Raw genomic sequence first — 16,628 nt, forward strand, 5'->3', positions numbered from 1 at the left:
TCCAAGGGATTATTGGGTGTGAGATTTGTGATCTGGTTATAAGATTAGAAGAAGAAAAATTCAAGTTGATAGGACAAAGAAAGAGGAAGGAGAAGTATTATTCATTTCTATTATTCTGCAAGAAATAATATAGAGATCATTGAGATTGTAGGTTTGGTCCACCTCACAATAGGTGGGTGATAATCATGCCCAAAGCCTTACTTAGGAATAGCTTATTCAATCTAAGGATTGCTTCTCCCACCATGAGGAGCATTTAATTTTTCAATCTAGGGATGTATACTTGAAATGGTCGGCATAGTATGTGCACTAGGTTTCATGAAGAGTCATTGTGCTTATGCTCCAGGAAAGTAAAATGCATACAAAGAACCTAAACTAGTGTTATAGGAAAGTAACACACTTAACTCCTTACTGAAATGAATGTTGGAAATGCAATTCTATGCTAACCTATATTTCAACCCAAACCATCCACTATAATTGCTCTTGCAAATCCTATAGCAACATTCACAAAGTATTATGTTGCAGGAAGAAACTATAACTTCTACCTAAAATATTGGAAATGTTGGAAGTAAATCTACACTACTCTAATCTAATCCACCACCCAAGTGGCCCCCCTTGGTTTGCCTCTACTAATCTACTAACACAAAATGTAAACCAAGAATTACTTCATTATATTTCAAAACCTCCTTACATAAGAACAATACATAAAACTATAGATAACTTGCTACAAGATACAACAACATTTTTCCATAAAAAATTTCTAGTCTCTTTAAACTATCGTTCCAATCCCTAGGAATAGAGGATCAACACTTATTCTAAAATGGAAAAGAAAAAAAACTAACTGAAGATCTGCCAAAGAAGAAGAGGGAAATATAATAGCCTATGGAATAAGCAATAAAGTTTGGGTGACCAATTCAGCACAATAGTAAATACAAAGGGAATATAGAAACACTTCATCCATGCATTCCTAGAATAATGGCTCCTCCTTTGTATTATTTGTGTCTTCTGGTGCCATAATGATTCCTCCATCGCAACTAGGCCTCGACACTCCTACTTGAATGTTGTCGACCACTCTCTAGCTTCTTCCTTTCCTAGTAAGTTAGTTTTGATATAGAAATATTTATGAAAATAAGCATAATCAAACTAAATCCAAATATTTGAACACACATTTTGATGGTTATATAAAATACTGCATTATATGTATAATATTGGCAAAATATGACATAACTATCTACCCATGATTTAACAGTTCTATCTGGACTTTATCATAAGTTCAACTAGTTATGAGTTCACAAATGTCCTAGTAGTATTAAAAAAAAAAGTATTAAAATTAATATGAAATAGAGGCAATAATTGACCTCATCATCTACCCCTAATAAGTTTAATGCTTTTCCTCAAGCATTGCATTTTCTAGAAATTAATCGAATGTTCCCAACCTTAGTCCTCCCTCACCTATTACTCCTAAAAGTGTAGTAGAATCTTGTTGTTCTTTCCCATACTTCCCTCATGTGATCCTCCTACAACTTTTCAATTCATTTAGAGTTAATTTCATATAGGGGCTAAAGGAGCATGGGTGGTTGCATCATTAATGGACAGCAGAGTTCTTGTCTAATTTGTCTTCCTAGCTGCATGTATTTTGGTGTGCGGTGAAGGGTTGCCTCAAGGTTGATAGGGATATGTGATTTTGACCTTTTGAATCCCTCAAGTAGTCTACTCCATTTTCTCTTGGCACCAGCCATGGCTCTTTGAAAGAAAAAGTAAGGCATGTTGTCATACTCTGCATTCACTCTTGTTCTAGCCTAGAAGACTTGTTTTCTTATTTCCTTGTGAATGTCTCCATAGGTCAACCCGAACCAATCCCTAAGGATTTCTTCTAGTGTATTTTTTTATGCTCTTAATGGTAGGGGTTATGTTTTCTCCTATTCTTTGTAATTGTTTAGTTGTGTATCATAGTTGGCCTCATTGTGCATCCAAGACATTAGGGCCCTAAGGTGTCTATCCCCTATATAAAGTAGAGGGTTCCATTGATTTTTTGTTCAATTGGAATAAGAGGAATTGTTCTTTTAATTAGATGGCATATATCCTAGGTGGTGGCCTACAAGTAATTATTTGGTCAGCTAGCTTAAGGGCATGATCCTTCTTTCACTTCTATTTCACCAATTGCTCTTTTAATTCTGCAATTTCTTCACCTTGGTCTATTATTACCTTCTTTAGTTTCTTTTTATCTTCTTCTCATAGGGTTGTTGTTAACACATGTTTATTATATAGCTTAAAAAGAAGTATTTGTAAGGTAATCGAGCCACTTTCTTCATCCCAGTTATTTTTCTTCCTCTGTTCCCTTGATGAGCATTCCAAGAAACTTAGAAACCATGTTTTCTTATAGGAAACTAGAGCAATTTCTAAACAAGCTAGTTGGTGCTTTATTAGGTCTTCTTCTTCTTTATGGCTTGGGGTATCATGTTGGCTTACTTGGGAATCATTTTTCAATTCATTCATCTTAGCTTTACATTTCTCATCAGGATTCTAAGGAATGTTTGAAATTTCAGGTTGACTAGGGGAATCATCTAGGATAACTTGTACTAGAGGTTCTTCATTAGATTGTTTAGGTATAATGGACTGGGTTTGTAAGGGTACTTTAGGAATTTTTCCTCTCTTTCTAGGGATTATTCACATAGGAGTGTCTTTAAGCACCACAATCTTTTTCTTGCTAACCCTCTTCGGTGTCTCTACTGTAGGAGTAGTTGTTGCAGGAACTTACTTTATTTTCTTCCATTTTGTGACTGTAGGGTTTCATTTCTATTGCAAGAACCAAAGTTTCTTCTTATAACTTCCATTTTTTTTCTCAAGTAGAAGTAGGTACATTTCTCATTTAATTAGGTAAAGGCACATTTTCTTGCACATTTTGGTTTTCACACCTTGGGTGCCTTGCGCAATAGTTGTGTCAATGGAGAATGCATTATCTTAGCTAGGTTGTGCATTAGGGATAATCTAAGGCTATAGGGTTTTATGCTAGAAAAATTCATCTCATGACATAGGAGAGATTTCTGTAAGAGATCTTTCTATGAGAAATTTAATTAGGGCATAGTGAGCAACATAATTGTCTTTTCCTTTCTGGGTTTCCTCAACACTAATACATAGCATATTGAACAAGAAATTGGGAATATTTACTAGAAGATTATGCCTTACATAAATGAGTAACTTAAAATGATGTGCATGTAAATTATGAAATCTTCCTATATAGATAAAATACCTAATAATATGCATGGCCAACTCATTGTATGGCAGAGGAATAGACATTCTTTTGCACCCCTACTTAGTAATCTCCAATGGAGGGTCACTTGGTAGGGAAAATTGGGTCCTAGCTGATTTGGCATTGTGCTCATTGGTATAATGTTCCCCTGCTACTGGTAGCCCAGTTACTTCTACTATTCATTCCTTTGTGGCAAAAACTATCAATCCCTTTACTATTGCTTCACCTTCCTCAAATGTATTTGTAAATTTAGTAGCTGCCTCTTCATCAAACTTCATTAATTTCAAGAAATATCCTAGCCAACCACGTGCTTTGAATCTTTTTACTACTTCTACATTAGAAATTAAAATACTATGATCTACTGGTTCACATCACTACAACTAACCTTCCATTTGTGCTTACTAATCTCAACCTCTGCTCTATTTTCAACAATTACCCTCTTCCCTTCTATGAACCCTTTTCACATTCTTTTGGTGTTTCCATCATGAAAAATAATAATGTGGTTTTAATAGAATGAATCATAGATATGTGAGAATCACTTCAAAATTTAATTCAAGTCACATCTTAATCTGACAATGAGGGACTATTTGGGAATAAAGATATGACACTTTTAATTTGGGTCACATCTTAGTCTTACAATGAGGGATTATTTGCAAATAAAGATACAACACTTGACACTTGCATAGTATGGAAATTGGATTTTAATCAAACAAAGAGAAAGTACAGATTTGAGGATGATTAAATAAAAATGTCATTTGGAATTAGTAACCTTCCTTGCTCCCTACAAGACATGGACAAGTGTCCTCACTTGACATACTTGGCATGAGGTAGAAAATTGGTGTAGTGCCACAATGATATATTTAATGTAGTAAAAGATATAGCCAACTAAATCTATGTGCTAAAAATGAATGAAACTTGAAAATCTTATACCATTCAATTTGATCATTGCACGTGCCAGATAAAGGTGGCGAGAGAGGAAGAATGATAGTGATAGCATATGTTAGTGGACTTGCCATACAATTGAAAGAATAGAAAAATGATGACATGAAAGGTGGGTGGGTGGTAGAGAAAGAAATGAAATGAGTTGAAAAAAAAAAATTTAGAAAGTGAATGGAGAATTGAACTTTATTTAAACACAAAGTTTTTATTATGGGCATGCTCAAAGGAATTCTTATTGAAGAGCTATAGGAAGAAGGTTGGCACTCTCTATTGCAAGAAGTGTTACCTATTGTTTGTTTGAAACTGGATGTTGAAATTACTGCAAGAAGTCTTTTTTCATTTGGGGATATTGATACAACTTTAGTTGATGTCCATTGACTAATAACTTGAAGTGTACTAGACCAATTGTGGTTAACTAGATTGCTCCATTTGTAGATACATGGCTTATTTCATAGGGACCCAGCCATCATGTTTGTAGCTTTCCTGATATTTCTTTGAATCTAGAATCATAAAGTAATGCCCAATCTCCAACTTGAAATTTCTCACTCTTAATGTGGGATTCATGACATTGTTTCCTTTGATTTTGTATGATTTATGTGTGTTCTAGGGAAAACTTGTGTATTTCATCCAAAGAATTAAGATGCAACAAATGCTCTCTCTATATTGCAAGAAGATCAATGTTTAAATCCAACATTGTTCTTAATGTTTTGTGTTCAAAGTCAATGGGTAGCATTGTTGCCTTTCCATATAATAGTTCAAATGGTATGAACCCTCTAGTAGTCTTTCATGTTGTTCAATATGCCCAAACAGCTTATGGTAGTCTATTGCTCCAATCTTTGCTATGCAAATGAACTATCTTTGTCAAGATAGCTTCTATCTCCTAATTCGTAACTTCTAAGGATGATAGGGGCTTAATTTTTTTATGTCTGATAATATATTCCTTCATGAGTTCTATTATCAGATTGGAAGTGAATTGAGCACCCTGTTCAGTAAAAAGTTCTCTAGGTATGCCATATCAAGTAAAGATTTCTTCATATAGAAATTTGGTAACTTTATTGTCGCAGGCATGCTTCATGGCTTTGAACTTGACCCATTTTGTCAAGTAGTTAGTGCATACGAGGCTGTATGATTTTCCACTAGATGGAAGATATATTAGACCAATGAAGTCCATGCCCCATTTGATGAATCGTGTTACCACAACTTGTTGATTGAGAGGCATTTCATCTGATCTTTTTGGTCAGCCCATCCTCTAACATTTATCACACTTTCATGTGTAAATGGTTTCATCTTTATGAAGTGTAGGCGAATAGTAACCAGTTGTTAAAATCTTCAAGATTATCCTTTTTATTGCAAAGTGCCCCCCACATGGTTCATTATAACATGCATGTAGAATGTCATAAGTCTCATCTTCTTGCACACATGTCTACATAACTTGAATAGGTCCAGTGTAAAATAGTGTGTTATCAATCTAAGAGAAATGGAAGCTTTTCTCTACAATCAGCCTCATATCCTTGTAAGAGAAATGTGTGAGCATTTTTTAGATGCAATGTAATTAGCTATGTCTACATACCATGGGGTTTGGAAAATAATATGAAATAAATGCTCATCTAGAAATGTATCATCTATCAAAATAGTCTCTTCTTCATCATGGTGGATTTTAGATAGATAATTAGCTACCACATTCACTTTTCTAGGTTTGTCAATGATTGTGATATCAAATTCTTGCAAAAGAAGTAGCCATCTTACTAACCTACCTATGATGGCTGGTTTGTTGATGAGATACTTAATTGCTACATGGTTAGTATGAAAAAATATAGGATAACCAGTTACATAATGCTAAAAAAAATTTAGAGCATAAACTACTACTAATAGTTCCTTTTCAGTCACTATATAGTTCCTTTTCAATCACTATATAGTTTAACTCTAGTCCATGAAGGCTCTTACTAATATAGTAGATTTCATTTTCAAGGTTGTGAGATTTTTATCCTAGGACTGCACCTATGGCATAGTTAGAAGCATCTATATGTATTTGAAAAGGTAAAATCCAATCAAGACCCCTAAGTATTGGTGCAGTTGTTAACAATGACTTGAGCTATCAGAAGGAGGCATCACATTCCTTTATCCAAGAAAATTTAGCCTCTTTGGTAAGAAAAGTATATAGAGGACTAGCTATCTGACTAAAATTTTAGATAAACCTCCTATAATAGCGAGCATGTCCTAAGAAAGATTTGACTTCTTTTTTCTTTATGGGAATAGGGAGTGTCAGAACTAACTCTATTTTTGTAGGGTCTACCTAGATTCCATCTTCAAAGATAAAATGCCCCAAGACCACATCTTCCTGCATCATTAAAAAGAATTTCTCACTATTGAGAGATAGGTTGTGTTCTTCACATTGGATTAGTACTTTCTTTAAGTTCTTTGGCACTTTCTCAAATGTGACACCAAATGTAGTGAAGCCATTCATGTATATCTCCATGCAATCATGTGATATGTTAGCAAAGATGTTGATTACAGCTCTCTAAAAAGTAGCAAGTGCATTTCATAAGCCAAATGGTAATATAAAATAAGCATATGTACCCCAAGGACATGTAAATGTGATCTTCTCTTGATCTTCTAGAGAAATACTTATCTGATTGTAACCAATGTATCCATCCAAAAATGAGAACTATTTCTTTCCAGCCAAAGTATCCAAAACTTGGTCAATAAAGGGCAAAGGAAAGTGATCCTTATTTGTGGCATTATTTAACTCTTTGTAATCTACACATATCCACCACTTACCTCCTTCCATAGGTATAATAACTAATGATGATACCCATTTTCTATCAGAGATTGGATGGATGAATCCAGCATCCAACAACTTCTACATGTTGGTCTTAACTATCTCATGCAATGTTGGATTTATTCTCCTCTAAGGTTGATAGAGTTGCAAGATTCCATCATTGATGTAGATTCTATGGGTACAAATTTTAGGCATCATTCCTATCATATATCCCCATAATCCAAAGCAAAGGCTTTTTCATGTTGATTGAGGAGCTTGGTTAACAATCTCAATTGAAATTAGGACAACTTGTTGTTTACATGGAGATTATGACCAGGAGAAAGTTCCATAGTAGTTGTTAACTCTACCATTAACACTTCTAGTACTAGACTTTTATCTACTTCACTTAGCATTAATTGATCAATTATCTCAGGGCTTGTTGGATAAACACAGTCTTCATGGGCACATAGCTTTAAGACATAACTCTCTACAATATATTTGGCCACTATACATTCATTGGTAAGAATGCTCAATATTACATCATCTTCCTCCTAAATTTTCAAAAAAGAGTGTCCATGCAACATCATGATTTGGGCTATAAAATTCAACTCTTCCTCTTCATCCCTAAACCTAGCCAAATAGGTTCTCCTAAGTCTAGTGGCTAGGGTTGAGTAAGTGGATATTGTGCTAGCTTCCTTATGGCTTGACCATTTGAAATTGTCATACTACCTAATTTGTAATTAATTTTAGCATTAGTGGTGGCTAACTAGGGTCTCCCTAATATGAGAGGATAGCAAGCAAGTTTTACTTTAGGTGATAAGATAAGAAAATTAGTAGGGTATTCCCATGAACCTAAAGTAACTATCACATTTATTGATGCTCCCAAATCAACTAAAGAATTTTTCATAGCCTGTCCATTTATGATGAGATTAACTACTGGACTACCAAGATCTAAATACTTTGGTATCACTACCTTCCCTAACATGATGTATGTTGATTTCCTGACAACATGGACTATTTGAGGATCTTTCTTCTTCCTTCCTAGCTTCTTAAGGCATACTTCCTTAATAGCCTTTCCATAAAGAGGGATTTCCTTGATAGCTTGGAATAGAGGGATTTGGATGTGCATTTTTTTAGCTCCTCAACAATATCAAATGTCTATTCCTCTTGGAATATAGATTTCTCTTTATTTATCCTATGTGGAAAGGGAGGATTCATTGAGGTGTGATCAATAGTCCTACTAGGTACATTAGTTGGCGGAGTATCTACAACTTTCATGATAATAAGATATTTTGGTGTATTTAGAGTTGTACTGGATCTCAAATGGATATCAGATATCTCTAGTGAATAAGTAGGACACTACTGAGTATCAGTAGTGTATGTTTTTTTTTGTTGTTGATTTTTGTTTAGATTTGGTTGAGATTGAGTAGGCAATTGGGTTGGCTTAGGATTAGCATTATTTGGTGCAAGAAGTGGCATTATTGTAGATGGTTGCACTAGAGGTGGTAATTGTGGGTTACTAGAATTTTGGTTAGGCCACTATGGAGGCCCTCTCCATTGGTTATTTTGCTACCAATTTCCTTCCATTGATTCTACTAATTTTTCCATTGATTATTTTGTTGACTAGGCTATTGATTGTTTTGTTGATTTTTCGATTGTTTATTTTGCTGATTAGGCCACTTGTTGTTTTTATAGTTTTTCCAAGGAGGTTGGGAGTACTGAGAAGGATTCTAATAACTTTGATTTTTCCATTGATTATTGTAAGGATTTGAAAATTGTAGAGGATCTTGAGGCATACCTTGTCTTGAAGCCCATGGTCAACGTTGAGCAACAAAGAACACTTGATCATTGTCCTTGTCTATCTTTATGCACTAAGTTTGCCAATGTTGATTCTCCAAGTTGGCTACTATCTTACATCTATAGTCTCGCTTTTGTTTGCAGCAGTGAGGATAGTACTTTGCCAATAATGATTTAGTCTTTACATGCTTCTTCTTTGTAGTCATGGTGTCATGATGTGTAGTGAAATCATTTATGATGTCCTACTTGAAATCTAAGAGTAAATTAGATATCTCAAGCTTTGAAATGCCTTAACTGATCTCTTTAGTGATTGTGGACCATTACCCTCTACCTTTCTTCAGAATCGGCCTTGAGTAATTAAGACAGATTTTCTTTAGGTAATCCCTAGAATATTGGCATATATCACCACCAACCATCAAGTCTAATGCTTCTAAAAAATTATCATGTACCTCTCTCAAGAAGACTAGTTTTTTGTGAATCCTTTGCTAGTACATGCTAGAGTTCTTTGACATTGTGTACAAAAAACATGAAACATAGTATTCTAATGTTTCTTCCTCCTTTTATGATATTCTAAAAATATCATCTCCCCTTGGATCACTCCTCTTTCTGTAATCTTTGTATTTCTCTAGAAATAGAGTCTGCATCTCATCCCAGGTACCTACTATATTGGCTTCTAAGCCCATGAACCATCATAAGGTTGATTCTTTCAATTTTGCTAGAAACAATTTGAGCTTGTGGGAATTAGTGTTATAGTTAAAGATATGATAGAGTATTTCAAAATCAAACAAGAAAGTATTAGGATCCTTAGTTAGGAGGCCATAAAACTTTAGAAGAGCAAATAGAGGTATTATTTTGAGATTATCATTATTTATGTTTATAAGGCTCAAGAGAGGAAATGGAAAAGTAGGGTATGCCATTACTAGAGGTATTTGATTATGGGATTGTTGCTGAAAATGAGAATTAACTATGGGATTGTTAACAATAGGTGGATTTGGACTAGAGTTATCAAGAAAGATGGCCAAGATTTTAGAAAAAGTCTAAAATATCCAAAGATTTAGCTCTAGAGGAAGACATTGCAAGAAAATTAGGACTTGCATCCTCAAAAGGCAACTCAACTTCTTCAACTTCATCATTGAAATTAAAAGACCCTCATGGAAGAAATCTTCCATATTCATCTTAATGTCTTCCTCTTCGATGCATGCAATTGAATTCTTCATGCTTGTGAAGAAATTTTTAGGACTACAAATATCTATTTTTAAAAAACTAGCTATAAAAAAAAATATGACTCAAAAATATGTTCCTAGCTTTACACCATCACCGGCAACGGGGTCAAAAATGGTCCACCTTAAAATGGGTGTGTGATAATCATGCCCAAAGCCTTACTTATGAATATTTTGTTCAATCTAAGGATTACTTCTCCCACCATGAGATGCATTTAATTTGTCAACCCAGGGATGTATACTTGAAATGGTCGGCACGGTATGTGCACTAGATTCATTGAAGAGTCATTACACTTATGTTGTAGGAAAGTAAAATACATACAAAGAACCTACACAAGTTTTGTAGGAAAGTAAGACACTTAACTCCTTACTAAAATGAATTTTGGAAATACAGCTCTATGCTAACCTATATTTCAACCCAAACCATCCATTATAACTGCTCTTGCAAATGCTACAGGAACATTTGTGAAGTACAATGTTGCAAGAAGAAACTATAATTTCTATCTAAAGTACTAGAAATGTTGGAATTAAATCTACACTACTCTAATCTAATCTACCTCCCAAGTGGGCCCCCTTGATTGGCTTATGTTAATCTACTACCACATAATATAAACCAAGAATTACTTCATTAAAATTTGAAAACTCCTTACATAAGAATAGTACATAAAACTATAGATAACTTGCTACAAGGTACAACAACATTTTTTCATAAAAAATTTCCAACCTCTTTAAACTATTGATCCAATCCCTATAAATAGAGTATTGACACTTATTCTAAAATAGAAAAGAAAACAAATTGACTAAAGATCCACCAGAGAAGAAGAGGGAAATATAATAGCCCAAGGAATAAGCAATAAAGTTTGGGTGACCAATTCAGCACAATAGTAAATGTAGAGGGAATATAGCAACAATTGACCCCTACATTCCTAGAATAATGGCCCCTCCTTTGTATTAGTTGTGCCTTCTTGTGCCATAATGATTCTTCCACTGTAGTTAGGCCTTGACACTCCTTGAATGTTGTCAACCACTCTCTAGCTTCTTCCTTTCCTAACAAGTTAGTTGTGATGCATAAATATTTACACAAATAAGCATAATCAAACTAAATCTAGATATTAGAACACACATTCTAACAGTTATATGAAATACAACATTATTTGTATAATATTGAAAAAATATTACATAACTATCTACCCATGGTTTAACAGATCTACCCAGACTTTATCATAAGTTCAACTAGTAATGAGTTCACAAATGTCCTAGTAGTCTTAAAAATAGAGTATTAAAATTAATATAAAATAGAGGTAATAATTGGCCTTGTTAGGGTTCATTGGTCTTTCCCTGAAGTTGTTTAGATAGTAGGTCCATTTGTCTTCTAGAACTCCTAATAGGGTTGGCTCAACTCTTAATAGGGTTGGAACCTCCTAACAAGGACTGATATGTACTAAATGTTGTTATAGACTCCTAACAAGGTCCATCCTTTAACAAGGAATATTTATATTTGTACATTATCTTGTGGGGGTATCATCCCCATCAGGGTTTTCCCTCTGATCAGGGGTTTTCCTAGTGAACATATATGTTGTTATTGTGCTCGAGTATCTTTTTGTGGTTTCTAATTATATTTCTCATATGGTTAAAGTTTAATAAGGTTGATAATTGTGATATTATTTGGATAATTGATTCCCCTTGCCTCTCTCAGTTATATTGGTGGACTATATATTCTAACAAGGGGGTGGGTAAGACATAGGATATGGAAAAGATTGTCATCTTGAAGGAGATGAAAGGGTTCTTGATCTTGATCTTTCTTGACATTTATAGCTTTAGCCTTTTGAGAATCCTCTTGACATGGGGCCACTTCTAAGGAAAAGGGAGAATGTAAGGTTTTAATGGTAGGATCTTGAAGAGATAATGAAGTATTAGTTGGAGTGGGCATAGTAGACATAGAATCACATGAAGGTTAAGGATATTTAGTCCCTTTAGCATGGAAAGGGTTTGCAATCAAGTGTAGATTAGCTTGATTTTATTTAGAGGTATCCCTTGAGGGTATAAATAATCAAAATGGAAATTATTAGGTTCTTAGTTTGATGGATTCATGTTAGATAGCTTTTAAGTTTTAGGAGGATCATACATGTTGGAATAAGTGGAGGTAATAAGGAAACCACTACTAGACATAGGTTTATTAATGTGATCTTTCTTAAGAGAAGTATCCTCACCACATGATTCATAAGAGGTATCAACAATCCCATCATCAATAAGATCTTGGACTTTATGTTTCAGCTTAATGAAATATGAAGTACTATGCTCATTATGTTGATGATAAGAACAATAAATATCTAAGAATGGGTTTCCATGTGAGCTAGAATTAGGCAATGTGAGGAGAACATTATTAAGGAGTGTTTGCAAGATAGCATCATAAGAATATTCCAAGGGAGTAAAAGTCCTCTCAAAAGTATGCCTAGGATATTTTTTTTGTTCATCATCACAAATTTCAAAGATAGGTCCATCGTAAAATTTTGGCATAGGCTCAAAAGAGGAATCACATGATTCTTCTCTAGAGAGGTCTTTGGATATCATAAATGAAGACAATTGATGTCTTGGAGAAAAAGAGAATGTAGACCTAAAAGAAGAGAATACCCTTAAATAAGATGACTTATATGCATGTAAAGGACTTAAGGAAGATTCATGTGAGAATGTGATCATTTTATATAACCTTTTCTCAAGTTTAGACTTGATTTGTGTCATGTGTCTAGTGAGACAAAGGTAAAGAATATCATCTATATCTTCTAGTTCTTTGTATTGAGCATATAGGTCTTGAAAATCTTTAGTGGCATGGAGGATATCATGATCATCTAGATTTGGTTGAGGTTTGGAAGAAAAAGGTTTGAACCCATGGTGATAGAGAGAAAGTCAAGCCTGAAGGGGACTAGAGGAAGGTAATAAAGTGATGCAAGATAACTTGATGTCCGAACTAGAGAGGTAGAGAGTTCACTTGTCAAAGCGAGGTAGTAATGAAAGTGTGACTTTTCAAGTGAAGTTTCCAAACAACTTATGACACCAGCAACTTTAGTCAAGGTCTAGGCAAGAAGCCAAATGGCCAAGTAAATAGAGAAAGTAAGATGACAAGTGAATACCTTTTCCCAATAAAAGAGTGTAGTCAAGAGATCAAGGTAACCATTTCAGCCAAAAATAAGGTCCTAGTAGGTTGACATAGACCAAGAGTGGTATGACCAAAGAGCCAAATTATGAAAGTTAAAGCACTAAAGGCATAGAAAAAAAAAAATCAAATGATGAAACTCCCCCCAATAAGCAACATAATAAAAAAAATTAGACTTGAAGTTTTGACTTGGTTTACAAAGTTTGACAATAGTTGATAGGATAGAAAGTTTGATGTTCAAAAGAAAGTTTTTTCCCTGCAATCACATGGAATATTTTTCAAGAAATCAAGCAAGGGACAAAGCAACCTTGCATGATACAATCATATGTGAAGTCCAAAAAGGGAAATACTTACAAAAACATTGTATTTTTATGTTTAATTGATTTCTACAGGTCTAGCACAAACAAAGATACATCAAGAAATTCTACCTAAGGACAAGGATCATTATTCAATACCTTGGCCCACAACTTGATGCTCCCTTGTCTCACACAAAATGGTTTCCCATAATAGATATTGGTATTTTCATATATGGGTTACCCACACCTAAAGGAATACATATAGTGATTCAAATTTTGAGGTGATCCAGGTAATCCACTAGGATTGATCCTTGCACCAAGATCTTGAGAAGAAAAATATGGTGGCCTCTAAATCATAGAGTGTTTATTAAGGGTCTTCTTCATAACACCCCTCTTACACCTAATATTGGGACACCTTATCATATGATAGGTAATAGACCTTGTGACCAAAAAAGTACCTTAAGCATTCCCACTTAGTATTTTCCTCATGGTCACAATCCCACAAGTACTTCCACTAGATGAATACAAGTGTCACGCCCCCCAAGGCTTTGGAATTTTTCAAGGGGTTTGTGATTATAGTGGATCAAGTTAGATAGGTTTTTCTTGTACCCACTTTGGGTTATTCCTATAGGTATCTTTTCACCAATAGTAGGCCCTCTAAAGGAAAAATATCACTAATGAGATTGACAAAATGGATCCACACCAAAGAGTTTAATATTTCTAACTCACCTTATAAGGTTAAGTGCATCCTTTCCTATTCCTTGGTGCTACCCCAAAACACACCAAAGAGGTCAATTAAAATCACTAAAAAGAAAAGTATCTATTAGAAATAGGGATTACGGGGGGGGGGGGGGGGGGGGGGGGGTGAACCAATAATCTACAAACTTTAGTTGTCAATTAGATATTATTACTTAATTTAAACCATGCATAATAAAGAAATAAAGTAATGTTGAATAGTAATAGTAAAAATGCACAAAGATAACTCATAACACCATATTTTGTTAACTAGGGAAACCTTGGCCAAGGGAAAACCCCAATAGGGATGATACCTACTAGAAAATATATTGATAAATAAGTTCCTTATTAAGGGATGGACCCTATTAGGAGTCAATGAGAAAATTTAGTATAAGTAGTCCCTATTAGGAGACTTTGAATTAGGAGATTCCAACCTTGTTAGGAGTTTTGCAAACCCTTTTAGGAGTTATGATGCAGTAGATGCAAGATGAGCCCATTGCCTAAACATGCACTTCTGATCACAAGAAGAGCTCACTACTCAAACAAGTAATCAGACTAGATATAAGTATTGTATCTTCTTCCTTGATTAATCTCTAATCTTTAGTTCAATCTTGGATCACTAGATAGCTCATATAAAACTTTGCATATATCACTTTCACAAAAGTTCTTTCACTTTGCAATATTACAAGATAGCACTTTCAAGCACACTTACACACTTCTTATTACAAGAAGTTCTTTGCATAAATACCCATCCTTTACAAAAATTACTATTGGATTAGCTAAGACCACAATTCTTTCATTCAATTTTGTTGTCCTTCTTCATCAAAAACATGAATATCTCTGGTCCATATAGTCTATAAAAACTTCTAAGGTTATACACATCTTCAACAACATGTATACTATCTCCATGTAACTTTTCTAGTCATAATATGATGTTTGCAACATGTTATAAAAAAAACAATACACTGTTGTAAACCAAATTCTATACTTAGACAAGTTTTTGATTACCAAAAACTAAGTATCTTTATTTTGAGGTTTCTTGTGAACATGTACATCATGTGTTTCCATAAATGAAATTAATTACATATCATAATTATCCAATTGTCAACAATCTCCCCCTTTGGCATTGACGGCAACAAAATAGGGAAAATTGGCTATGACAAAAACAAAAGTCTTACATCTATTATTTATGTTAAGTTTTTACATATGCTCGCCCTTACAATATACTTTACACTTTTAATCACATTGTATCTTTCCCAAAAATCTCCCTTTTTGACATGTATACAATTTTCACATGTATCTCTCCCCCTTTGACATCAATGAAAAAGGTCAAAATGTCAACATACTATCAAAACTATTGTCCTTCCTTATGCTGAAATAATCTTCATACAATCATCAAAAATAGACTTTAGACTATCCATATCTTTGGTCCATGTCTCTTTGGTAGACTCAACTAATGTGAGTATTTCACATAAAGCATATTATGCAATCTCAACTACATTAATGTTTGAATACAAAAAGTTAGAATATATGTCCTTGGCCTTGACACATTCCTCTAACTACTTCTCAACAAAAGATAATTTCAAAGTAATGGATTCTCTAAAATTAGATGTTCTCTTCAAGATCTACTCTTTTTGAAGTTCTAGTTTCCTGATATTGTTGTGAACATTTGCTACTTGACTCTCAAAAGTTCTTTTATACAAATATCAAGATTGACTAAGTCATTCTTGATATTCTAACAAATAGTGCTTAACAGGTTAGCATTATGGGAAATTTGAGCCTTTTCCTCTACAAAATTCAATAGATTTGTAAACTCTTTGTCAAAATATTTTAGCACTGCTTGTGCTCTCTATTCAAGATCTAACTTAGTATGTTGTCCTGTCAAAGTATTGTCCAATCTGTCAATCACTTGCATTAATGATCTCTATAAACTCTTCACTATTTTATTCTTCTGTATAAGTTTAGATAAGGATGAAATCATATCAATTTGATCATCATCATTAGTAGCTAAGCTAACAAAAGAGATCACAGAGTAGATGTACTAGATGGCTTAGTCGCATCCTCCCCCTATTTCTTTGTTGTTCTTTTTTAGTTCTTCTCTCTTCCTCTTCTTTCTTTCTTTTCTTCTGATATTTTGTTCTCTTCTTCTGTAGTTTTTTTTATCCTCTCTTCTTCTAAAATCCTTCTCTTTTCTTCATCTTCCTTTCTTTTCCTATCTTCCTCAATAAATTCTTTCTTGGCTACCTCTATTTTCTTCTTTTCTACTTCTAGTAGCCTCTTTTCTTCCTCAATGTGTCTTAACTTATCCTCAATATCTTCAATATCTAGTTCATTTGGTTCAGAACCACCAAATGGATTGGTATCATCAATGTTAAGGGTAACATTGGTTTGATAAATTTTCATGGTGTCACCACTTACTAACACTTCTGAGGTTCTAGGAGCTAGAGGAGATGTTGTCTATGACTTTGTCAACATCTTACTGATA

The sequence above is a fragment of the Cupressus sempervirens genome, chromosome 5 (assembly GCF_028749045.1).
Source record: "Cupressus sempervirens isolate cs-2001-9-10 chromosome 5, ASM2874904v1, whole genome shotgun sequence".
NCBI lineage: Eukaryota > Viridiplantae > Streptophyta > Pinopsida > Cupressales > Cupressaceae > Cupressus > Cupressus sempervirens.